The following is a 26291-nucleotide window of genomic DNA, read 5'->3' as shown; positions in this document are numbered from 1 at the left end:
TATTCAAAGCAAGACTATTTCTTTATTATTTTTTCTCCTCTCCTTTTTTCTCCCTCCACCATACTGCTATTAAATCTTTTCCAAGCTAATAAAAAAAGGAGGTGTTCCATCCAGAAAACAGAGTTGTCAGATATAGCAGCTATCACAGTTTAGGGAGTAAATAAATACATTTTGTACACCTGGTTGCAAATGAGGAAAATAACTGGTGTTTCTGTCTGTGAGTAATGCCATAATGCTCTGGAGGTTGTTATTTATTTTTAAAGGAGCTGCCCTCCCCATTTCTTTTACTGTCTCCGTTTGGGATTACCTCTTGGATCAGCTGGGTACATTTTTAATTTCTGATGCTATCTACTACACGTACACTCCAAAGATTTCCACTGCTCATACCATCAACTTTGCTGCTGCTCTCATTTTTATTGCTTCCTTCATTGCTTCCTTCTTAAACCGCATTGTAAGTTTCCTATTCTAGTTATCTGCAGCTCTTGATACTATTGATCCTTTCTGTTTTGCTCTCTCTCTCTGTTAAACCCTTTGGGTTCAGTGCACAGTGATGCTAGTAGAAAGATCAATCACACCACTCTTTGGAAGCTTAACAGATTTTCTTTCTTACATTTGTTGCATCTACCAGCAGGTTTACTTTTGGAAAAGGTAAAGCACTTGGTCACTTCTAGAGTTACTTCCAACAATGTTTAAAAAAAATTTTTTTAATGAAGTACTCACACCAAATAAAATAAGCAAGTTTCTTTACTGGTTATTGATCACAGTTCTAATATCTGGCAGAACGGCTTATTCCGACTAGATTTGCACATTCTGTAAGATCTTCTCAGGCCGGGCGGTTGAGAGTCTTGACTCCAAGAGAGGCCTGGAAAATGACAACCAGAAATCGGGCCTTGTCAGTGGTTGCTCCTCAACTTTGGAATAGTCTCCTGACCAACATTTGCTTGGCCCCTTCACTGGGAATTTTTAAAAAACTACTAAGAACATGGCTATTTAGACAGGCCTTCCTGGACTCTAGAACATCTTAACACAGTGGTGCCTTTAATCACTATACAGTACATTCAACCCTTCACCATGCCTTTAATATTTCAAGTATTTTATTTTCATTATTGTTTCATTTCGTTTTAAGTTGTTATCGGTTATTCTTATATTGTTGTTTATAATGATGGTACAGTCGTGCCCCGCTTGACGATTACCCCGTTTAATGATGAATCTGCTTCACGATAATCTTTTTGCAATAGCAAAAGCGATCGCAAAACGATGTTTGAATGGGTTTTTTTCACTTAGCGATGATCGGTTCCCTGCTTCAGGAACAGATTTTTCGCTAAACTATTTTTTTCAACAGCTGATTGCCAGTTTTCAAAACAGCTGCTGGCTCTCAAAATGGCCCCCCGCTGTTTTTAGGAGGCATTTTTCACAAGACAGGCACTGGAAAATGGCCGCCCTATGGAGGATCTTCGCTTTACGATTAGGTATTTTGCCCATTGGAACTCATTAGCTGGTTTCTAATGCATTCTAATGGGCTTTTTAATTTCGCTTGACGAGGATTTCACTTAACAGTGATTTCAACAGCATGGATTATCCTTGTCAAGCAAGGCACCACTGTATTTGTAAACCGCCCAGAGTGACCTTGGTAGCCAGATGGGTGGTATAAAAATCAAATAAATAAAATTTAAATATAAAAAAATTAATAATATACTTCAAGAAACTAAAACTTAGCTGGCTGGATAGGTTGTGGAATCAACGGTTGGGAGTTTGATTCCCCCCACCTAATGCCTTCTAGAAGAAGATTCAGCCTGTGTAGCCTTGGGCAAGCTGCATGCCCAGGAAGGAATTGGTAAACCACTTCTGAGTACTCTATGTCTGGGAAACCTTATAAAGGGTTACCATAAGTCAGAATGAAGCTGATTATTTGTAATTAATTAATAAACTATGACTTACATTGCAAACAGGTTCCACTGAGAAGAGAGGGGTCAGGAACTTGTCCATGGGATAAGAAGAGAATTAAACAAAGGCATCCTCAAAAGCCACACCTTTTCAAAAGGGCTGTGACTGACAGCTGAAAAGAGAGAATTCAACGATTTTGCCTCCTCAGGCTGTCACAAATATAGCATGAGACTACTTGGCACTTAGGAAAATAGCTTGTAGGAGGTGCAAATAGGAAGCATATTCTCTTGTCAGGCAAATGTTAACTGATACATAAAAAAAAACATCTTCAGTGTTTTAATGCAAAAGTGGGGAGGCACATGCTTACTGTGCTTGTTGGTATGGATGTTTCAGACGGATTATGGATGTTCAAGGGGGGAAGAAGAGCTGAATATTCTGTTTAAGAACATGAAAAGATCATCAGACCAGAATTCAGTCAAGTCCAACATTCTGTTTACACTGTGGCTAACCAGCTGCCTCTGTGCACCCACCAGCAGACCACAAGAATAATTGCACCAGATCTCAGCAGGAAATACACAGAGGCCGTGGGTGGTATCTATAGCCATCATGACCAGTAGTACTGGTGGCCCTAATTTTCACAAATCTATACAACCCACTTTCTGTATCTCTTGTTTATTTGTGTATGTTGTTAAAGACCTATGTGGGTCTTCGTTTTAGAGCAAAGTTCTCCCAGTGGAGGCTGCAGGGCCAATTTTATCATCATCATCTGAGAACTGCGGAGATGGAAGGAACCCTGTGGATTATCAAATCCGGCCCCTGTCAAAGAGGCACAGTGGGGAAATTTAACTCCCAAACTCTGGCTCCACAGAGCCATCCAGATGTACCTGGCAGTAACCCTAGCGAGAGTGCGGTGGTACCTCAGATAGAAAGTCCTGCAGGATGCATAAAGGACATAAACGTACCTGCTCTACCCCACCCACAAAGCTAGGCTGACACTTGCAGATGCAGAAGTGGACTCTGTCCAGTCACTAACAATAAGACTTCATTATTATTATATTATTATTATTGATGTATGGTACAACTGCATACACTGGAAAGCCAGATTGCAGCAATTCAGTTTTGCTGCAATTTGATTCACAGCCTGTATTACATTTGAAATCGCAGTCAGTGCGCACACAGTGGCTTTGGATTGATTTAGGAGTTCATACTGGATGTGATGAAATCATATTCCAGCCCACAGCCCCCTTTTCATCCTTCCTCCCTCTGGTCCCATTACTGTCAAATCTTTTATGGGGCATAAATGCAGGAAAGAATAATAACAAAGACTGAAAAATAAGGTGATAGGGCAATCTAGCACTGATCTCATATGTGGATTTGTTTTAAAAAAATTAAAATACAGAGGGTGATCAGGGGAGAGGGGAAAATGCAGGGGCGTGTTCCCCTGATCCTGAACATCATGCCCCAACTACCTGCATTATTGAAATACCATCTACAGACACACCTCCCATCTTTACAAGAACGTCTCATAACTAACCACATGGGGAAAAGCCTGTCTGGATAATTCCAGCTTGAAAATTAAAAGCCCCCCAGCAGCAGAGAAATAAAGGCACTTCGGGAGCAAAAATTTGAATCAGCCTTGGCATCATGTGATAAGTAAATAATTCTTCCATTTCACCTATTTAATAAGCAGAACAAATTCCGCAGTATTTGACCATGTAGATGCAGCTTTAGTGTATCTGGTTGTGGGGGGAGGTATAATCTTGACTTTTGCCTCAGGCAATAAAATGCTTTGGGACAGCTCTGCAATTTACACACATAATTAAAACATATAAAGCACTTAAAACATTAAATAAATACAAACACCCAACACAATACTTTTAGTAAAATGCAAAGGGTTTTTTGGGGGGGAGGTTACCAATGATTGTTTCAAAGTCCACAAAATGAGGGCCCTTTTGCTTTTCCATCTAGATCAATTCTGCCTTGTCCTTTCCTCTTTCAGCAGGACTTTTCCCTTCAGTTTAGCCACCTACCCACCGTTTTAACACACACTATCACAGCTCTCCGGAGAACCTGCAGTCTACTTTTCTTCTGATTTCTTTTGAATATCTTAACTTCTCTCAACATAATTTATGATGGGATATTTTTGACTCACTTAAGCTCAACTTATTTAAATCTGAGCTTTTGATCTCTTCTTCTTCAGTATCTTTTAAGATAGGTTTGTTATTCAGACTTCAGCAATCAGCACTCGAAATGTCAGGCTCAAACTGGATGAAATATAAACAGTGTAGTTCTGAAACTGAATGCAGGGTTCCTGCATGTATGTCCCCCCCATGTGCACATAGAGGCTTCCAGGGTTGGTGTCCCAATCTGGAACAGGGTACTTGTTGCTGTTACATTCAGATTATTTAAGACTATTAACTCCCAGAACTAGGGGGGATTCTGGAAATTGTAATCCTTAAAGGATTAAATAACCTTTTCAAGCTCTGAATCAGCCACCCACCAAGGAGTTCACATTGGGAAAAGTTTCCCATTCATTAGCCCAGTTCTTTGATGGGGAATCTAATACCTGAGTCTCCATCTTTTTTCATTCCAAACATAACGGCAGATGATACCTTTATTAGACCACTTAAAAAGCCACATGGACTTCTGATCAATTTTGTGGCCACCTTTGCGGAGTAGAGAGACAAGCAGACAAGTGAGAGAAAGAGGGAGTTTCTGCAAGCAAAGTGCAGAGCAGAGCAGAGAGAGAGAGAGAGAGAGAGAGAGAGTTGGGGATGGTGCGGGGGGGGGAAGGTAAATAAAAGTTCCAGAATACAATGCAAACCAAAGTTTAAGCTAGGCTTTCTCGTTTAAAGTGAGTTCCAAAAGGAGGGCTGCAGAAAGAGCTCACAGGTGGTAGGTTTCAGATCTCTTGTTTGCTGGAGTGAGTTACAATTTCACTCCCAATCTCGTCAGACAAAGGATTGTCAGTCACACGGCATCGGCATCTGCTTTTCAGCATTTCTTTCACAACAAGTGAAAAACAAGACTGAGGACCAAATGATAAGGATAAAATGATTTAAGCTCTCGGGATGAGCTATTTTTCTGGACACATGATTCAGGCAAATGTTCATGTGTGAGAAATAAGACCCGTAAAGAAACACATGTGTACCTCCCAAAGTCCAATTACAAAAACAAAGCAAGTTAATATGCAAGAGCAGGTGCAAAAGAGTGGTAGAATATACCAGATGGGCGAGATATAAATCGAACAAATAAAATAAAATAAAAAAACCTCCTGCTTTGACCACCACATCATCAGCATTTAAGCAATTCTCTTGGTAATCTATAGTTTGGCCCTCAAACACATGCAAAATCTTCTGCTCCCTGGAACCTCTGGGCTTAAGATGTTTTTAGGGATAATTCTCTGTTGCCTTCTCTGTTTTTACAAGTCCTCTTCATATTTCTCAAGGAAGATATACACAAATAAGTCAATAATGCCTTAAAAACATAAGCAACTATCCATCATCTCAACCTAGAATGGTCCTGAGACTAGGTGATTTGTGGTAAGCTGTCTTGGAGGTCAAATGCAGGGTTACTCTGTCAGCTAGTGTCCTAGAGATATTTTGTTCTCATTTCAAAACCATTCTCATGCCCTGTTTCTCTACTGGTCTTATCTCATGCTCTCTTCCCTTCCCTGCTGTTGGGCTGAATTTTAGCTTTCCTTGCTACAACAGGTGGCACGAAGTAGTCAGGAACGTAGGAAGCCGACAGAAGCAGCACTGTCTCATATAATGTCATGCCCCAATCCATAATGTTTAAACTTCAAAGAGAAGTACAATGACCACTTCAGGCCAGAGCCTCCTAGATTTCTGCATGTCTCATCACTCTGCGCCTTTCTGGTAGATTCACTTGTCTGAGACCAACAGGTACTGTACTTTTGTTATACAATGCTTCCTTGCATCCCACATAGCAATATGAGTTCCAGTTAGGGGTATGAAGAAAACCAGCTAATCTCTTGCTCAGACAGCCTGTCTCAATGTAATAATAATAATAATAATAATAATAATAATAATAATAATAATAATAATAATAATAATAATAATAATAATAATAATAATAATAATAATAATAATTTATTGTCATTGTAAGTATATACACAGTATATATGAAAAGGCTCCAATATATAATGAGACTTAAAAGCTGAATATCCTTCCTCCCTCCGCTGGTTTGTGGGAAACTCCACAGTGATCTCCTGCTAGTGATTGGAAGTAACAATAGTGAGGTACTTTGGTCATGCTAGATTCAATATTTTGCTGGAAATCCTGGACAGGTAAAACTAGTGTGAGCCAGAACTGTCAGGTCTTCAGCTGCTATGCAAGTTGAATTTTGTGGTCCATTTCACATAATCTGTGATTTTAAAACTCCATAGGAACACAGAGTTTTACCTTCCTGAACTTCTATTCCAATCCTTAATTCTTTGTATTCACAAAGGTTTTCACGGCTGAGATTTAATGGTTGTTGTGGGTTTTTCGGGCTCTTTGGCCCAAAAACTTGTTAGAGTACCACAAAGACCGGTGGTCACTACACACAAAGACCAGCTAACTATGCCAATCAATCACAGTGACAGATAATCTCTCCTCCTTATCACAACAATACACCCACAACAAAAATAAACTGATAACCGTAATCACCCATCTCCTGCAAAGGACAAAAGTTGATCCCACAGCTATAAACACTCAACTCCCAAACAAACTGCACCAGAGCACAGAGTCTCCTCAGAGACTGGTGAAACCTTAGGAAGAACAACCTTCAGAACACGGCCAAAGAGCCCGAAAAACCCACAACAACCGTAATTCTTTAATTGTACAAAACGTTTTAGAAGTATATCTGTGAAGATTCTCAGTCATCCAGATGAGGTTATCTGGAAGTTAAGTCATGGCAACTGAACTTTTTTCTTGTTAGGTTGAAACATTTTGCTGCTCATCCTTTTAGAAGTATGTTATCCTTGACCTTTCCCTTGGAAGATTTAGATAAGTGGCCTCAGAGAGAATGCTTGTGAAGCGGTTACATTAGCAGGAATAATGCTGGCTGTTGTTTAAAAAGGTACTGCCTAGACCTGCCTTCCCCAGTCTGGCACTCCCCAAATGTGGTTGACTCCAACACAACCAAAAACCATGCTTCCTGAAGATGATGATGTTTGTAGTCCATTGTACAAGATAATTAAGGAAAGGCATCTTCAGCATTGGCATAATGTGTTACAATATCTTCAACTATCACCAGTCTTTCTCCGGGCAGAGGTCAGATTGCTGGTTTTGAAATAAAGCCTTAAACAATTTGGCTCCAAACTATCTGAATCTGTCTTGCTATACAATCCAATATGGGTGTTAATATCTTCAGGGGATGCCTTTCTCTTGATCCCTCCATCCTCAAAGGCATACTTGGTGCCAAGATGAGAGAGGGCCTTTTAGGTGGCTATTCTCAGGCTGTTCCGCTTTCTGTTGTCCTTCCATCTGCAGGTAAAAACTCTTCTTTTAGGCAGGCTTTTGAAAAGAGGGGCTGTGTCCTCTATTTTTAAAGTGTTTTAAAAAAAAATTCAGAGTGCTTCATTCAGTACTTGGTAATGCTTAATATATTGATTTTTTTGTAATTTTAGGGGTTTTTATATTTGTTTTTAAAATTTCTTCTAAGCTGTCTTGGGTTACTCTATTGGGAGAATGACAGGGTATAAACAAAACAAAACAAAAATATAGTCATGATGGTATTATATACCATTATTTTCCGTATATGACAGACAGAAGGTAATATTAGTTGCATGTCAAAGGGAAAGTGCTAGTTGAATGCAGTACCATATGATTATTCCATCTCAGATGTCAAACACAAAACACGGGAAAACCAACTATCCCAAAGTATAATGAATACTTGCTATAGATTGTGAAAGAAGTAGAAGGCATCTAGAAAAGAGAACAGTTTAAATTCCCCAGCTCCAGTTCTACAAAGCAGAGCGTATCTTAAGAGCCTGGAAAATGTTCCTTTGTGAGGTTCAACTCCCAGAGTCTCCTAGCCAGCATAACGAGTAGCCATGTTGGCTGGGGAATTCTGGGAACTGCAAATTTAAAAAAAGCTTCCCAAGCTTTGCATATGACACAAAGGCCAAGATCCTATGGACATTTTATACTGGCATACTGCAGACAGTGCAATTGTTGGCAATGAATGGCCACAAATTAAGAAGTCAGCATAGATATTATCTATGCACCTCAGTTCACAACGCATAATATCTACACTGACTTTTTAACTTGCAGTGGTTGGTCACCCAAAATCACAATGTTTGTGTTATGGCTGTGGGTAGAACTGATCGAATGTCGGCTAGTAACAAGAGTTCTTTTTCCTTTTCTGTGTCCATTTTCTAAAACCAGGGCCAGCCCAAATCATTTTGCTGTATGATGGAACATCCGTACCTCAGTTCCAAGTGCAACTTGGGTGGCATATAAGTTAAACAAATAAATAAATAAACAGGATGGGTGGTTGTTTTTTGCGTCAATGCTGGGGACAGGACAATGTCCTCCATGACTCACTCTCTCTCTCTCTCTCACTCACTCACTCACACACACACACACACACACACACACACACACACACAGAGAGAGACAGACAGACAGAGAGAGAGAGAGAGAGAGAGAGAGAGACAGAGAGAGAATCAAGGCTGCTACGTATAATAAACAATAATAAAACACAAATTAAATAAGAAATTACAGATCAAAATCACAAGCCATAACCAAAATCCTCATGTGTGGAAGATTTATGTCTATATGAGGCATGGCCGTAGTGAACCAATCTCCTCATGAGACAAGAAAAAGAATTGCAGGACCTTGAGAAGCCTACCTTATAAACGTATAATGCTTATCAAACTTTCCCTGCTTCTTTTTCCTTAGTGAGCAAGAGAGTCCTTTTCACTTTTGTCTATTAGGAATACTGGCACTGAAAGAAAAACTGAAGTGCCTTAGATAGTAAGCCCTTGATAGTTCTGCCAGGCTTCTTAAATACACATTGGAGATGACAGAGGTTCTCTTTCCTTCTTTTCTCTTTCTTTCTCTCTCTCTCATACACACACATACTCCTGCAGCATCAAGTGTAACTGAGAACAAAGACTACAGGGAACAGAATTTAATGGACTGCGATTACTATTCTGGAACAGAGTGAGCCTCTTTATAGCCCAGGGAAGATGATGTGAATTGAATTCAAACAAAGGATGATAATGGATTTTACTGCAAGGTACATGAATGTGTGTGCGTGCACGTACATGTGCACATATGCTTTAAAAGATGCTCTGATTTATCTCTCTGTAAGATATCCTCTTTTTTAAAACATTTAAACAAAGAGTAGTGCTAGCTGGAAAATAGGAGCAGATGCTCTTACCTTTTCTTGTCTTCCTCCCATTGTAAGAATTCCTACCTTTGTTTATGTTCCTATTGTCCTCTTTGGGTTATCTGATGCTAATTAGATTGCTTGTTGTTCACTGAAGTTGCTTCTTTTCCTTTTCCAAGAAAGCACTAGTTCCTGTTTGATAACAGGACAAATCAATTGAGCCTTGGCCAATAATTTTAAGAAGAGGTTTAATTCGTGCTGCAGTTCCATCCAGTTGTTCCCTGCCTCACTCCAAATCAAATGCTTAGACATTTAGTTGTTCTGTAATCAGGCGACTGATGAAAACAACCAACAAACCACTGTTGTGTTTTGTGTCTCCTATTTTGTGGGTTTCCCAAAACAAGGCATTTGGTTGGATTGGGCTTTGTTTAGCAAGCCTTCCCTTATATTCTTATGATTTCTCACTTATATACTGACCATACTGCTATATTTTCCAGCACAAGATACCTTGAAATGTATGGGAACCCAGGGTGTGATCATACAGGGAAACAGATCACAATTTGGACCGCTTGTGGAGACAGCTAATGCAATCTGTTTCCCAGGATTCTCATACAGGAGATTGCACTCCAATTGAGCTCCAACCCCAATCCATACCCAAACTGGACCTATTTGGTCCAGCTGTAAGGCTACTACTTTGGGGGACCAGGTTGGAATGATTTCACAGCAGACAGAAGGGTCACTTTAAGGAAGATTGCTCCCTGCAAAGCAACCCTTTCTAGTGTGATTGGATGTGTGCCTTTCCAGTTGACTGATCACACTCAAAGCCAATTCAGCTGCTTTGGGTGGTTCTGTTTGGACTAGAAAGGAGGTCTATAAATAATGCTAACAAACAAACTAGCATACAAACACAATCATAGTTTTTTGTGGGATTTGCGTGGGAGATATCTGACACATTGTGCTCAGTGCTCTTTCTTCATCAATTATGGAAGAAGGCAGCTGGAGACGGAAAAGGGAAAAAAATGTCATGTGACTGCATCTACACGTGTGCCATAGTTGTCAATGTATTTTTATGCTTGTAATGGTGAGAAGATTTTATGTATAAAAATAAGAATATATATATATATATAAAAATAAGAATATGCATAAAAAATTCTTATTTATTTACCAAATGTGTCACTTAAACATGTCATCATCATCCATCAGTTTTCCTTGCTGTGATGTTATGCTTCCCAGCATCGGCTTCACCCTACCAAAATAGACAACCACAGTGTTGTGCAGTTTTCTGGGTAGCCACCTGTGTTTCAGTCAATTACTATAAATGAATTCATTAGCAACTCTCTGTTGAAGCAGGCTGTTCAGTGAGCTGATGACTCCCGGTAGAGACCATACCATAATGTCTCAGCAATGATAGCTTATCAAGAATAGCTCCTAGTGGCTGATGGTTTTGTAGCAGTCGCTCCGTGACCGTTCTTGAATGGTTTGATGACTTTAATCCATCAGATGCAGGATCGTTGTTAGGAGCTAGGTCTCTATTTCTGAACTCTTTGTATATTACGAAAATGTTTCATGAGGCAAACTGTTCTTAGAAAAAAATAAATAAATATGGCAGCAGTCCTATATGCATGTGATCGAGATCAATCCCACTGAGATCAATGGAGCTTACTTTTGGATAGACATATATAAGCACTGTAGGGCAAAGGACTGGTCTTCTGACCTGCACGTGCAGCAGAAAAGAAAAAAAGAAAAGAAAAAGCCAAAGCACTCATAACTGCATTTGAGGACATTCCTCCCTTGTTTTTACTTCTCTACTCCACTTCCCTTGGTTGTCTTCTCTCATATACATTTAGATCTGTGCACTCCTCAGGGCAGGGAGCTTTCCTTCTCTTATGGCATTAGGTCAAATACATGTACATCCAGTTGTTATATTCTACAAATAATAACCAAATAAAACAAATTGGATCTTCCAACAACGAATTGCAGTGTGTAGCATTAAGAAACCCAGCTTCCTATCATAACATGCTCAGTTCTACAAGATACCACATACTTGTCAATTATCCATTCCTCTCTTATCCTTAGCAGTCAACCAGAATTCATTCCATTACCACAAATGATTATCAGTTTACCACATTTCAGAGAAGGGTCTCCTTTTCCTCAAATTTTGTTCCCCTGAAGGTTTGTTCATTTGGCAAAGGGTAATAGCAACTTCCCTTGTGTGAGAAGGGTGTTGTTTTAGCTATATAAGAATGGCCCCTTGGCAAACTGGTTATATATGGTCATTTCTCCCAATTTTTATTTTGATGCTGCACAAGATAAAGCTATGTAGAAACCAGCTGTAGTTTTTCAAACCTTTGTGAGCTAATAAAACGTGACGGCAAAAATGATGTGGAATGTGTCATATTCATGGACTTGCTAGACTTTCTTTCCCTATTACTGTATAATAGTACTGTATTTGGTATATATTCTTTTCCCTTGAGTCTGCATGCTTGCTCTCCAACGCCTACACTCCCATGGATTTCCCCCCCTATTTTGCCAGCCTAACAGACATTTCTCGTAGAACAACTCATACAATTACCTAATGGTGCAGAACAAGCACGACAGCCCTCTCTGCTGCGCGTCCCATTTCGACAAGGATATGTTTGTTATGACTCAGAATGAATCAGAATGGAGAGAAAGAGAACTGCAGCCTCAGAAACAACGGATGACGGTCTATGCTTTAGAACCAGAATGCCGCACTGCCTAATCATCATTACCCAGCTGCCAATTGTACCCTTCATTGTGCATCTGTAATAGAATTTGTGTGTATGCATCTATGTTCATGTCCGGGCAGAGGAGGGAAAGCTTTTGATTAACCAAAGCAAGACCTAAATTAGTCATAATCTGTTATTACAAAATTAGCTGTGTATTGTTTGGAAAGCAACAGTAAGAGAGACAAATGAAATTATATTCTTTGGGTGATCATCATGAGCACAGACTCTGGATGAGAAGGGGAGAGTTTAAAAGTCTTGAGCTCCAATATAGCACGATCAACAGTAAATAAATAGTGACCATTTTATAGGCCATTCTTTGCTCCATTAAAGAGATCACAACAAAGCCACACTAACCCCAGTGTTCTAAACCTGGCTCCTGTGCAGCTGAGGATGACGTTCCTCTCAAAGTTAGGAAGAACCATGCTATAAGGAATATAGTTAGCTGCAATTTACTACAGTATCTGGTTTTTGGTTTGTTTATCTTTTGTAATGAGGATGTGACTTTCAAAGGTAACAATGGACAAAATCTTGTGGTATGTTATCAGATCGGTGTGTTGGAAATAATTTAAATGGAATCAAAGCTTCCTATCACCCTATTTTCAGTTTCAGAGGCTCCATTGACCATCCCATGAGGGATGGAGAGGAGCTTTTAATAATAACAAAATGGCTGCCAAATCATCACCAATGGTCCTGACCTGGCAACAGCAATCCAGCAATAATCTTTGACTATAAAAAGATCTCCCTGTCGTAAGTCCCAAGGCTCCAAACTCTTCAGGGCAACAGGGAGCCCTGGGACACTTTGGAAGGTGAAATGTGGGGGAGGGGAAGCTTTAAAACAATTTAATTATTTATGGTGCCCAAATCCAGCTTATACCTGCATAACAATACCAACATGATTTTGCCCAATAAAGGAGAACACTGGCCAAAATCCTCTTCCATAAATCACAGCTGTATAAAAGTGATGACTTTACCACTAGGGGGAGATTTTTAGTAATTAAAACATTATTGTTTCCATCCCTGAGCTTGGAGGGCTCAGATACAATGAGGCCTATTTACAATGAGTTGGATGAGCCATAGAACAGAAGTGGGAACTCTTTAATTGCTGAAAACCTTTGCTGTTGGTGACATCATCACCCTTATGCAGGTGTAATTTACAGAACAAGATTTTGGTCAGTGCATAATTGATGCAAAGATAAATGTTTCTAGTTGCTATTTAAAGTTATTTTTAGAGACATTTTGACAGCATTTAAAAACATTTTATAGTGTTCTCATAAATCCTAAAGGACCCCTGAAAAAACAAAAGGGCTATGAAAAGTAATGAGAAAGTAACAAGCAACAAACAGATTAACATACTCATTAACAACATGACAAGTAATGAATTAATTTTTTTTATTTTGTTACTCATTGTGAAGGAGGTCCAGAGGAGAGTGTGCCATCCCAAGAGGAAAAAGGAAAGGAGGGGGGAGAAAAACCCAAGAGTGTGAAAGAGCAGGAGGACCAAAGGGAGAACTTAGCTTCAGAAGAGGGGAAAACAGAGCGAGGTGGGAAATTTGAAGTAAGTTTGGTGGAGGAGTACAGGAACAAGAAAGGGGAGGAGCAGGAGCTGTCAGTCTGGGAGGAGGGTATAAGTAATCAAGGAGAGTGGCGGTTTGAGGTAGAACTATAATTATGGAAACATAAGAGAGAGCTGGAGAGATTGAGAGAATACCAGAGGGTGAAGACACAGGAGTTGTTAAGGGACTTCCCGAATCTGAAATTAGGAGGGCTGCTTCCTGATCCCATACCGAAGGGAGAGGGCGACGTGAAATATGAGACACTGGAGTGGTCGGTCTTTGTCTTCCCTAAAAATAAGGGTAGGGGACGCCAAGTGATACGACCCGACTCCCACTACAATACACCTCCCCCTGAAGGAGACTGGGCCGGGCACCCATGCTACGCCACCATCTGTGCAGTGTGGAGCGCTCCCCTCGGAAGCCCACTGACGCGGAGACGTTTGGCCCAGCACCCCTGGGAGTTTGTTGGACAGGGGGGCAAGAGTTTGTGTTGGATAGCTATGGCATGTTGCCTGAGTTGAGCTTCTTTGATCCAATTGTGAACAATACTGATTTGCCTGTAACCAATAAAGATGAAGTTGTGAAAGTTAAGAAGACGTCTCCTGTGATATTTCCCGTGCAAAATGAGGAGCTGCCAAAATCTGAAACTGAACCTAATCACACTCATCCTAGGAAGATTCACACAACACAACATGGAATCCAAGGAAATTAGATTTGCAACAAACATACAACCAAAATGGGTCGTGCATTTTCTGTTTAAATATTCTGAATATGAAAAATCCATCTGTGATATTCTCATAATGTTGCAGTTGTCACAACTGTTCAGTGAATTAAGTCCTAGCAGGAGCATTTTTGTCAATGAAACAGGTTGCTCTCCAGATTGTCCCATTAATACACGCAATGAGGGGAAACTAGGTTTCAAAAGAGTCTCTTGTGGTGGGTAAAATACTCTGCTAGACCATTCTCTGTAAATTTTCAAACTAGCATTCATTTGTAAGACCAGCTGCTGACTTCCATGGAGGGTCTGTCACCAGTCAAGCTGCAGGAAGCATGATGTTTCATCTTAGATGTATAGATATGCTTTGGGTTACACTATGTGAGAAGAATAAGAGATAGTACCAAAAAAGTGCATCAAAATCCATGAATATTCGCATGCTCATATTGCATATTCCATCCACCTACCTTCAGTGGGGTAGCCTCTACAGAAGAGCAGACAGAACAAGAGGGGGGGAAGAGGGCACTGTAGCTACTTTTCTTTACCACTGTTGCCCCCTAGTGGCAAATAGTCACATATGCAAGTATATCTGCCATTTCCTCCACTTGCAGCAAGTACAAATAATGTGAGAAAGAAAATCTGGCCAACAAAACCAACATTAAAGTTTAATTTATACCATGGAATGTCAATCAACTGCTTGCATCTGTTTTCTTGCTTCTAGAGCAGTGCCATCTTATTCCAAGAATTTTAAGCAGTGATTCCCTCCACCAATTTTAGAAAAACCAAAACAGAAATAACCATTAATTACTTCAAAACTGGCCCCATTTTGCAGTTTTATTTTGTAAAATGAGAGACCTCCATCTTCTTGGTATTACCAGTTCCTTGCTTTCTTCTTCTCTTCAAGAGATAAAACATATCCTTGTTCAGATCTCAAGTTCCCTATTAAATAATGTTTTCTATCCTCCGAGGGGTCATTGTCTATTTAGCTGAACCATTTGCATGATTAAAGTTTCACCCACAGTATTAATTCAATTGAACACAGAAGCTTGTGTTGCATATTATACGGCACACAACTGGTATTTTCCAAATAACCCTCTCCATTCTCTCTCCTTTGTCGCTTAAGCCTCTGATTCTCAATTTAATATACACTCACTAATTTCTTATTTAAGTTACCATACTCTTAAATACATTGGATTTAGGTCTGATATGTTACAACAGAATCTCTTGAATACAATGCAGACTGTGGGTGTGGTTGTTTCATGATCAAAGAAAAAATAAGTGTGTTGGGGGAGGGCATTCCATTGAATAAATCCTGATATACAGTATTTCTAATCAAGAATGTTCACTGGAATTCTTTAAGAGGAGGAGAGGATGAAGTTGCGTAGTGATGTGTTAGACAGTGGTGTCGAACTGTGGCCCTCCAGATGTTCTTGGCCTTCAACTCCCAGAAATCCTGGCCAGTAGAGGTGGTGGTGAAGGCTTCTGGGAGTTGAAGTCCAAGAACATCTGGAGGGCCACAATTCGACACCACTGTTAGCATAATTGTGGCCATAGAACCTGCCGCCAGAACACAATGGGCAATGTGTCCATCTCTGTACATTAAAGCAAAACTTTCAGGGTTCAGGGGCAAAAGCCCAAGTTGTCCTTCCCTGCAGACACTTATATTTGCAAAACTGGTTAAGAGTGACATCTGTTTCCTGTCTCTGCTCTACTTTTTGCAGACAGCACATTACTAGTGTACAACCCTGGTATGTAGCTCAACTTCTTCTCCAATTTTATAAAAATAATTTCTTTCACAGTTGCTGTTGTTATATGCTGTCCAGTCCCTCCTGACTCATTATGACCCTTTGAATAAGCTTCACAGGTTTTGGAGATCTGTTGTTGATATATGCTGTCAGGTCGCATCCGACTTATGGTAGCCCTATGAATGAGATCTCTAAAATCCTGTCCTCAACTACACTGCTCAGCTCTTGCAAACTCGAACATGTAGTTCCTTTAGGGAGTCAACCCACCTTTTATTTAGTCTCACCTGTTTGTTCATGTTCCAAAATGATATGTAATGGTTTGCTAAAGATACAGTTCTACTTCTGTAGGAGAAATGGATTTGTCTATTATTTCTTTACATGGGCTGCAGTTCTCATTATTCTTGATTGTTGGCTAAGCTGTTTTTATTTACTATTCTCACTTCTAATTTATGGCATCCCTATGAATGGACCATCTCCAAAATGCCTGTCCTCAACTGTCCTGCTCCGCTTTTGTAAACTCAAGCCTGTGGTTCCTTTATGGAGTCAGTTCTTCTCATATTTGGTCTTCTTCTCCTGCCGCATTCCACCTTTCCCAATATTATTGTCTTTTCCAGATAATCCTGACTCATGATATGCCCAAAGTAGGACAGCCTCAGCTTCAACATTTTTGTCTCCAGGGACAGTTCAGGCTTGATTTGATCTAGGACCTACTTGTTTGCCTTTCTGGCATTCCAGAGAATCTGCACAGCTCTCCTCCAGTACCACATTTCAAATGAATCAGTGTTTTCACTGTCGGCTTTGTTTACTGCATAGTTTCCACACCAATACATGGTGATTAGAAATACAAGAGTGTAGATTATCTTGGCCTTAGTTTCCAGTGACACATCCTTACATTTGCTGATCTTTTCTAATTTCTTCATTCCTGTCCTTCCAAGTCTGTCTTCTTTCAATTTCTTGTTGTTGGACTCCATTTGGATTGATAATTGGACCAAGGTATACAAAATCTCTAACCATTTCCATTTCCTTATTGACAACATCAAAGTTGTGTAGTCCTTCTGTAGTAATAATTTGTGTCTTCTTGGTGTTCATCTGTAAACCTGCTTTGGCACTTTCTCCTTTCACTTTCCCTAATATTTGTTTCATGTCATTGCTACTTTCTACCAATAAGCTAGTGTCATCTGCATATCTTAAACTATTGATGTTTCTTCCACCAATTTTTACTCCTCCATCTGAATCTAGTCTGGATTTCTGTATGATACATTCTGCATACAGAGTGAATAGATGAAGAAATAAAATGCACCCTTGTCTGATACTTTTGCCTATAGGAAATCATTCTCTCTCTCCAAATTATGTCCTAATGGTAGCTTCTTGTCCATATTACTAGTTATGCATCAGGGCAATCAAGAGGTGAGGCACATCCATTTCTTTTAGAACAACCCATAGTTTCTCATGATCTATACAGTCAAAGGATTTACTGTAGTCTCTAAAGCACAGACGGATCTTCTTCTGAAATTCTTTGGTGCTCTCCAGTAGCCAGCAGATATTAGCGATACAATTTTAAGGACCTCATTCTTTTTGGAATCCAGCTTGAATATGAGACTTTCCTCACTCCATATAAAGTGAAAGTCTTTGTTGTAACACTTTGCTTGCATGGGAAATTAAATAAATGATCCTATAGTTACTGCACTTCTTGATATCCCATTTCTTAGGGATTGGAATGTATATTGAGCATTTCGAGTCTGTGGGCCATTGTTTTGTTTTCCATACTGTATTTGTTCCCTATCTACTTTGTACAGTAGTTGGGGAAAAAAGGATATCACACAAAAGTCTGCTTCTCTGCATTGCTCCCTGATTTCTTCTAATTGGGCTGCAATTCTATGCATGCTTCTCAGGGTTTCCAGAGGATAAGACCTTGTGGGCTTCTTACTCCCAAGTGCACTTGAACAGTACTGAGATTTTAAGTTGAAGGTGCTGCATTTGCCTTTAAATGTTACAGAGCCCTATGGGACAAATTCAGCCATGGATTCTTTTGCCCACCCTCCTCCATTGAGATATTTGGGCAGTCTGCTTTCACCTACAAACATGCACACACTTATGTGTGTCAAAGTTCTGTTTGCTGTCTTAGAAGGAACAGACAAATTTCACCCATCCCCTGTCAAGAAGCAGCACATCCTCAAGAGGGGGAAAAACTGTCCACTTTTTTCTAACATGGGTTGCTTGATTCCACCTTTGGCAAATTAGCCTGCTTTGTTATTGTAATTGGTCAACTGGGACATAGCATTCCTTTGTTTGTATGGGGATATGATATCTTGAGTAGGAGAGAAAGACTTCTGTGGCAGAGAGGGATGCCATTATAAGAGAAGGGAATACTCCTTTGCCTAAATGGGTAAGCTAACCCTTGGGGGGCATTTGAGGATCTCTGTGTTTTATGATCTCAGCTGCAGGTAGTCAAAAACTTCACAACAAAGGGAGTTTAGAGTGTTTGTTTGTGAAAAATGTGCACAGTCTTGCTAGCAGTCATATCTCCGTGGTAGGGTATCTTATTTTCTACCTCCTGTTTTTCATTTTTAGATTGCAATGCTTATTTGCCTCCATTTTAGGAACAAAGTAGCAAAAAATCTTTATTGTCCCTTTGCCAGGAAAACCGGGTTTTATTCCCCATCACAGTATTTATGTATTCCAGTCACTTCTCCTCTTTCTACAAGTGATAATCTGTCAGTTCACTGATGCTGAACAGTAAGATATGTTGCCACCTGCTGTAGAAGTGATGAACATTTTTGCAAAGAAAGAAAAGTAAGGCATCTGAGCATTCTGTCCGGCTCATTGGATGGCTGACTTCCACAAAAGACTAAATAATGAATATAAGGTGGTTTTCCCTTCAGTTTGTAAATACCTGTATTACAGATGAGCAGAATAAGATTGAGGAAACTGAGAAATATAATATTTATATTATCAATATTTCTATACCACCCTTTTTGACAAGTGATTATTATAGTTTTCATCATCATCATCTTAGAGAGCCGGAAGGGACCCAACGGATCATTGAGTCCAGTCCCTGTTAAAGGAGGCACAGTGGGGAATCAAACTCCCAACCTCTAGCTCTAGAGACAGATGCCTAAACTACTGATGGCTCAGCAATCAATTTAAAAGAAAACAATTAAACCATTAGAAATCAACTAAAACTTTAAAACTGTTGACTCAATAGAACTATATGTATGCAAGCTTTTCAAAGGCTAGGTTAAAGAAATGCACTTAACATATTTCTGAAAGTTGGAGCAGAAGTAAACTCTTTGGGTTGCAACATGGAACTCATTGGCTTGATTAATGTGCCATTTGAGGATGGACTCAATGAAATGCAGAAGCTGAAAGTTACTTTTTCAGATTACAGCTTCCAAGGTTCCCAGGCTATGTTGGCTGGGGAATCCTGGAAGTTCTGGTTCAAAAATGTAACTTTCCCAAGCTCTCTGTTACCTCAAGCTAATATTTGGGAAAGGTGCATAACCCTGATGTTTTTATTGTGAAGGAAATAAGCCAATAAGGAAAGAGTTCTGCTCAGTGATTTATGATTTTCACTATAGGTAGTGGTCACAGAACACACCACTGGCTTTGCAACAAAAGAACTGGTAGTTTTCCCCAGTTTTAAAAGTTGAAAGCACATAGTATATAATACAATATTGCCAGTAATTATACTGTAATTTGATATTGAAGAATGGCATGATAGGTTATCAAGTGTCTAATCTGAAAGTTATACGAATATGCATGCATTGTGTGACTATTTATGTACATAAACTTGGTTGCTTCAGTCCATCATTTAATAGATAGTAGTCTGTTTATTCCATGGGGAGTCAGGTTGGCAATTGTACCTTCATAGATAAACTGGAATGTCTGAACTTGTTCCTTTGTGCATGTGTGCAACTCAAAAGCAGAGAATGGAAAAGTTACTTTTGGAGATGTCAGTTCTCAGACTCCTCTGGCCTGGATACTGCCCTATAAAAGAAGCAATTACGTGACAAACAAAGAGAAGGTGGGAGGGTTGTGTGAATGCACTGAGTGACCACTATCAAGGTCCAAGGAAAGGAGAAGCTATATCATCACAGTGTTTTGCAAAGTAGGTGGTAACGACTATTAAGTTTGCATATTGTACTGCAACATTACTTACTACTGCCAGTTACCACAAAGACCCACTCCACTAGAGCAGCTGATACCTCGAAGACTTTCTTGAAAGGAGTGCTATTATAAGATGTGTACAGAGGTGTAACATGGTCACAGATCATGACTTGTATCAAAAAGTTCAAAATGGATGTTTGAGCTCAATGAGAGGTAAGTTTGGGTAGAGCAGTTCTTTCTTCAGTCTTGCCGTGACATACCACCACCATCTGTTAAGTAAGCCTGCTACGCCCAACTTTGTAAATTATAGTTGGCCACAAAGAACATCTGATACTACAATTATGTATACCTATTTTATTCCCAACTAGAATAGACCTATAGAAATCAGTAGGACCTTCATTAGTGTTAACTACCAGCTATTAATTTCAATTGATCCACTCTAGTTTGGATTTAGCCTACGGTCTTAGAAATTCAGTACCATCCCTGCAGTCTTTTTTATTCTTTTTCATCACACTGGAAACAAACGTCCATTTTGAACAGAGATTTTGCTCCGTTCTGCCTGGCCAGTATTTATCGATAAGGATAATATTTCTAGGAATTAGAGAAGCTATGCAATAGGGTGGTTAGAAACTATCTTTAAAATGCTGTGCACACTACTGTAAGCAAGTATGGTGAAATAAAAGCAGATCTTACTATTCATAGATAATTTTAAATAATAGATCCCGGTAGAAACCTCAGTTTTAGTTCAAAAGACACTGATGCATGCATTTTATAGTTCTTTCTGTCTCTGTAATTGTAATGGAAATCCATCAGGCCTGAGGCCAAACCTGTCATCATAAATATGTCGGACATGCACACATTGCCATTAGGAGCTCTCTCTAGAGATGTTGATCTTCTGAGCTCATATCAAAAGTCATTTAGGTGAACACCTGGTCCTTCCATTTTGGCAGTACTGTGGAAACAGTCTGGTTTGGGGTTTGTTTTTTGGGGGGAGGGGGGTTGGAAGAACTCTAGCTAAACAGAACTCTTGTACAAATTACTTTTTTATATTAAAATGAGAAATGTAGCTCTTTAATATAAAAAGAAACAAGTAATTAAAAATAATACCCTAAATCAAGGATGAAGAATCTTTAGCCCTCCATAACTTTTGCACTACAGTCCCTGTGGCCATTGTCTGATGGGGCTGATTTCTAGCCCAAACCTGTTCCTCGTGCCTGCCCTCAATGACTTGGAACCTGAGTAGCTTAGGACCACCTTTTTAACATATGTTCCTCTCACGTTTCAGTCATCGTTTAACAACACAATGAAACAGTACATTAAATGCACAAGCCAGCTTCCAGCATGAAACTAGCAGAATGCACTGGACTTGATGTCTGTTGTAAAAAGAAAAAACACATGTATATACTATTTTATTATGGTCATGTCACTGTCCTAGTGGGAACCATGAGCATAAGAAAGTACATGTCACATCTTCTACTTTCAGATCTACTGTTCTAAGAGTAGCTTATCTTATTAAGGTGACAACATGCTGACCTGGTCAGAGAAAGAGTCTCTGTCACTCAGCATGTGGCATCATCTCCTGCCTTAAAGTGCAAGCACCTGCCTAGCATATTATTAGACACAGGTCATACTGTATACTTGGTGATCTCATTTACACAGAAGAAAACATATCTGGTTGAGGGGAGATTTCACCAATCTCAACAATGTTTTTCTCTCAGATACCACCCCAATGGAACCACTGACACCAAAGGAGATGTTTTAGTGGTAGGTTTTGGAGGAAAAAATAGCTAGCTGGAAACATTTAAATCTCTTACTTATGTATAAGAAGAATCCCAGTCCAGGTCAAGGTGGTGCATGTTTCCTTGTGATTGAAAAACAGAAAGTACAATAATCCTAAACTGTCTACCACATACTTAGTCCTGAGGCACTTCTCCAAATCCCCTGCTTTCTATGACATAGGGCAGGTAAGTGCCTGGGCCTTAGGAAGAGTTTTTCTTACACAAGCATCTGCCTTACAGAATGGGCTGGCAGCTGAGATATGTGAGGATCAGTTTTGGGCGGCTGGTAAAAACATGTTTGGTGGTTGTTTTTTTAGAAAAGGTTTTGGGCTGATTGCTGTTCCTTTGGTTTATTTTTAACACCATTCACATTTAGACTACTCAATAAATTGTAATTATTTGTTAGTTTATTACATTAGTGGGATTGTGGAAGGGTTCACATTCAGGTTGTGAAATTGGTAGCTACTGTATGGTATATCACCTGTAAAATGTAGTGTAGTATTTTTGCTTTGTTTATTAGCTTGAGATCCTGAGAATATATGTTTTAAAAAATAATTTGAAGAAGTGAAATTAACAAGGGTGATTAGCAACAAACTGCTGCTGTGGGGAGCGCTTCTAGTCTGTGTTCCAGCCAGCCACATATATTTTATTTCAAACTATTCCATTCCAAAATGTCCTAAATTGCCCAGTATTCTGTGTTTACCATGAATGTTCTCATGCATGGCTTTTCTGGACCCTACTTCCCTATGTTTGTTATACTTCTGCAAACTGTGTCTTCTCCCAAGTCGTTTATTCACTTTCTTTCTGCGTTGCCCAGAAATACAAATTGGGTATCCTACAATCAAATTTAGAACAAATAATTTTTTAAAACCCTCTGGCAATAGGCTTGCTGCTGAATAGTGATGTAAACACACAGATCAGTCGACAACAGAACCAAGAACCACTTGCACAAATGATTTTTTTCTGACTGTGGTTTAAGTCTAGTTGCTAGTCTCAAACAGAATACAGTATCAAATGCTGAATTGATTCAACTCTTTCAATAAATCCATTGATCCAGTGGGTCTACTCCAGTTGGCACAAACAGGATATAAGCCTGTACCTTTAGCAAGTACTTCACACAAAATTCAAAGTACTAGACCAAAAAAATATCCTTTATAGAGTGCAGTGACCATTAACCCCTTGTCTGAATATGTTTTATGTCCAGTGAGCACAAGGCAGGGTACATAGCTCTCCTGATATTTCTACTTAATCTTACAACAACTCTGCAAAGTACATCAGGCTAAGATGGCGTGACAGCCCAAAGTAACCAGGGTTGCCAGGTCACAAGGAATCCATCCGAGTTCCTGAGAATTTCTAAACTTCTCAGATTCTCCAACTGAGGAGACAAATCACAGGTGAAACAGCACTAGAAGTAGTCCGATTTTCCTCTGAGATGCTGATAAAGGCTGAGCACCCATCTCCACCCTTTTCCAGCTGGCACCAGAGCCGATGGTCTTGGAATGAAGGTACTGTACTGTATTTTAATATGTCCTGGGCTTGTACAATACCGCTGTATGAAAAATGCAGAAATAAGATGATGGAGCTCAGGAGATAGCCATTGGATGCAAGGCCTGTAGCCCACTATTGTGGGAAGCAAGACGAAGGGTGAAGCATTTGCCATATTACTCAATCAGCTGGCTTCTACCTGGATTCTGAACCCATTTAACTGTTCTCCATGTCTACATTTGATTGCCCCAGAAGCAGTTCTGGTCCCTGCACCCTGTCTGCCTCATGACAACACAAGACTCTACAACTGCCTACACCAGATAGCATCACAAGCCATGAGTCAATTGTGCACTGTACCTCCATTGGATTCTTCAGCTTCCATCAGAAACCCCACTTTGTGCACAGGAGGAATTTGTTCTATAGGCCTGGGAAAGTCTCTGAAGCAGTTTTTGAGGCTGTAGAGTTTTGCAGCAGGATGGCAGAGAAAGTTCTGCTTCTGGTGGCATTGTAAATGGAATCAAACCATTAGCTCCTGGCCATAATCTCAAAGAAATAACATAACCGTTACACTAGCTGGTATTTAACAAACTGAACTCTTACATTTATGAATGCAGTTGTGAAGAAGCTGTGATAGTAGCAACTAGCAAGCACTGCAAGATTCATGGGCTAGAATCGTATTGGTTAGCTATGTTAGTGTAACTGCTGCAGTGTAAATGCCAGCAGTGAATTGCTGTGAGTTAAAGCAGTGGTCCCCAACCTTGGGCCTCCAGATGTTCTTGGACTTCAACTCCCAGAAATCCTGGCCAGCAGAGGTGGTGAAGGCTTCTGGGAGTTGTAGTCTAAAAACATCTGAAGGCCTAAGGTTGGAGACCACTGAGTTAAAGGGTCACTGCTAGTATTCCTTATTGCATGCCAGAAGCGTGATTTGCTGCATGAGGAGCAATACAAGCAATGACTTGTTCATTAGTGGTAATTCACCATTCAGATTTACGCCATGAACAAATGGCAGTGAAAACAAGATGTGGCACTGTGCAAACGAAAGTGGCCATGACAGAAATGCTCAAAGTTTAGAGAAGAGAGCAGTGCTCTTCTGCAATTCCATACTACACTCAAACTGGAATTGTTGTCCTTAGGTGCTGTCAAGTCACCTCCAATTTATGGTGACCCTATAAATCTCATGTGTGCGTGTGCGTGTGTGTGTGTGCTGCTTTTCCTCTCTTTTTTTTGCCCTTTTCCACAGTGCAGCCTTTGCACTTCAGCCCCCTTCCGAATTGCATCCTGCTTACAGTGTCTCCTCATCAACAGCCTTGTTGAACTCTTGTAAACTCAAGCCTGTGGCTTCTTGAGAATCCATATACATACAGTATCTGGTATTTAGTCTTCCTCTTTTCCTGCTGCCTTCAACCTTGCCCAGCGTTACTGTCTCTTCCTGAGAATCTTGCCTTCTCATGATATGCACCGTTACTCATGAATAATCCCTGTTGGTTTTAAAGGGGATTGAACTGTTGACTTCTGAGTCAACAATAAACTCAGAATTACTTCACCTCCCTCTATCACGTGATCCTGGCCTAACTGCTTCTTCCGTACCCGCTTCTCATGCCCGGGCTCACACCAACGGACCAATCAGCGCGCGACAAAGAATCTACTCCATTACGTCAGAATGCCGGTCCGAGAATAGCCCCTTAAAAGCGCTTGCTATACAGTACTGTACTTACTTTCAGTTTTTTTCATTGGGTTTTCTCTTCCGAGAAGCCCCGCCTTCTGAAGGCCTGCCGATTGGAGAAGAGGAGAGTGCCGAGTATTGTCCTGTCAGCCAGCTTTTAACAAAAAGATGTGGACCAATCACAAGCGCCCTTTCTTTTAGTACTGGCAGTTTGAAACTGTCGGGCTTTCCTTTGCAAGAGCAGGGAGGTGTGGCGCCTGCTCAGGTGAGAGGAGTGGGTGGTTTTTGGGGAGGGGGCAGCTCAGCTCGCGTGGGGTGCAGAGGACAAGGGGTGGCTGCGGCGCGAGGTGCGGAGCCTAATCATGCCTCCGCGGCTTCGGAGAGTCTCCTGAAGAAGAGCAGCAGGCGCCTTCCTACAATCTGCATCTGCACTCTGTGTGTGTGTACGCGCGTTGCTTTCCCTTTTTTTTTTTGCCCTTTCCCACCGTGCAGCCTTTGCACTTCAGCCGCCTTCAGAATTGCATCCTGCTTACTCTTACAGTTCCTCTGCGGGCCCTCTTAGTTCTGTAGATTTCCCACATCAGGCGGCTAGTAGTCTTGTTTATTTATTTTAAACTCGGATTGAGAGCCAGTCTTTAAGGAAGAGGGAAGAGGGAGGTAAGAACTGGTGGGTAAAGAGGGTGTTGTGTGTTCCAGTTTCATTGTGGTGTAGCCTTGTAATTGTCTGAGGGTAAATGCAAGACCAAAAACACAAGAAAACGGAAGATGCGCACCCACTTCCCTTATGTGCATGGTATGGTTGGCAGATGCTATAATCTTTATTGTTCAGCAATGCAAAGGTCTCACAGGTATGCCTCCGACACAATTCTTGTCGACACATCTTGACATATTGTTTTAATTCACACCCAGTGAACCTCGGCAGACAGGCCTGAAGGTAAATGTTTTCCGCTTGTTGACTCAGTTGCCTGAGTTACCTCCCTTGCTGCCATGGCTATGCTCCTTTCTTCCTCCTCCTCCCCAACTGTAGGTTGAAGAGGGGGCTTGAGCACTTTCGTTTATCGCAGGGGCTGATGCAAATTGGGAGGTCACTTCTTCAACTCTTCCCTGAGCTATGTGGACTGGCCCCATTTAATGATAGAATACACTTATAAATTAGCTCTCTGCCTAATGACTTGGGATGATGTTCAGATCACATACTTGCAAAACGTTGCCCATCATAAAAGCCGGAGGTGGCAGTCGTAATCACGTGACTCTATTCAAAAGTGGCTGGATA

At 40.4% G+C, this 26291-nt stretch overlaps 1 protein-coding gene and 1 long non-coding RNA gene across 2 annotated transcripts in view; one reads left to right on the top strand and one right to left on the bottom strand.

Moving 5' to 3' along the window:
* Positions 1 to 826: 826 nt before the first annotated feature.
* On the bottom strand, positions 827 to 25137 carry LOC144586375 (uncharacterized). The gene is made up of 3 exons (XR_013541162.1): positions 25071 to 25137; positions 2252 to 2319; positions 827 to 862 (listed from the first exon to the last, which is right to left on the bottom strand). It is a non-coding gene; the product is annotated as an uncharacterized LOC144586375 (long non-coding RNA).
* Positions 25130 to 26291, top strand: part of POC5 (POC5 centriolar protein) — a 39216-nt gene continuing 38054 nt past the window's right edge. The window contains exon 1 of the mRNA XM_020804052.3: positions 25130 to 25283. The gene's annotated coding sequence lies outside the window, so the exon portion shown is untranslated. The remainder of the gene's footprint in view (positions 25284 to 26291) is intronic.

This window comes from Pogona vitticeps, chromosome 2, assembly GCF_051106095.1.
Source record: "Pogona vitticeps strain Pit_001003342236 chromosome 2, PviZW2.1, whole genome shotgun sequence".
Classification (NCBI taxonomy): domain Eukaryota; kingdom Metazoa; phylum Chordata; class Lepidosauria; order Squamata; family Agamidae; genus Pogona; species Pogona vitticeps.
Note: the sequence above shows the minus strand (reverse complement) of the source record. Positions and strands in the feature narration are given on the sequence as shown.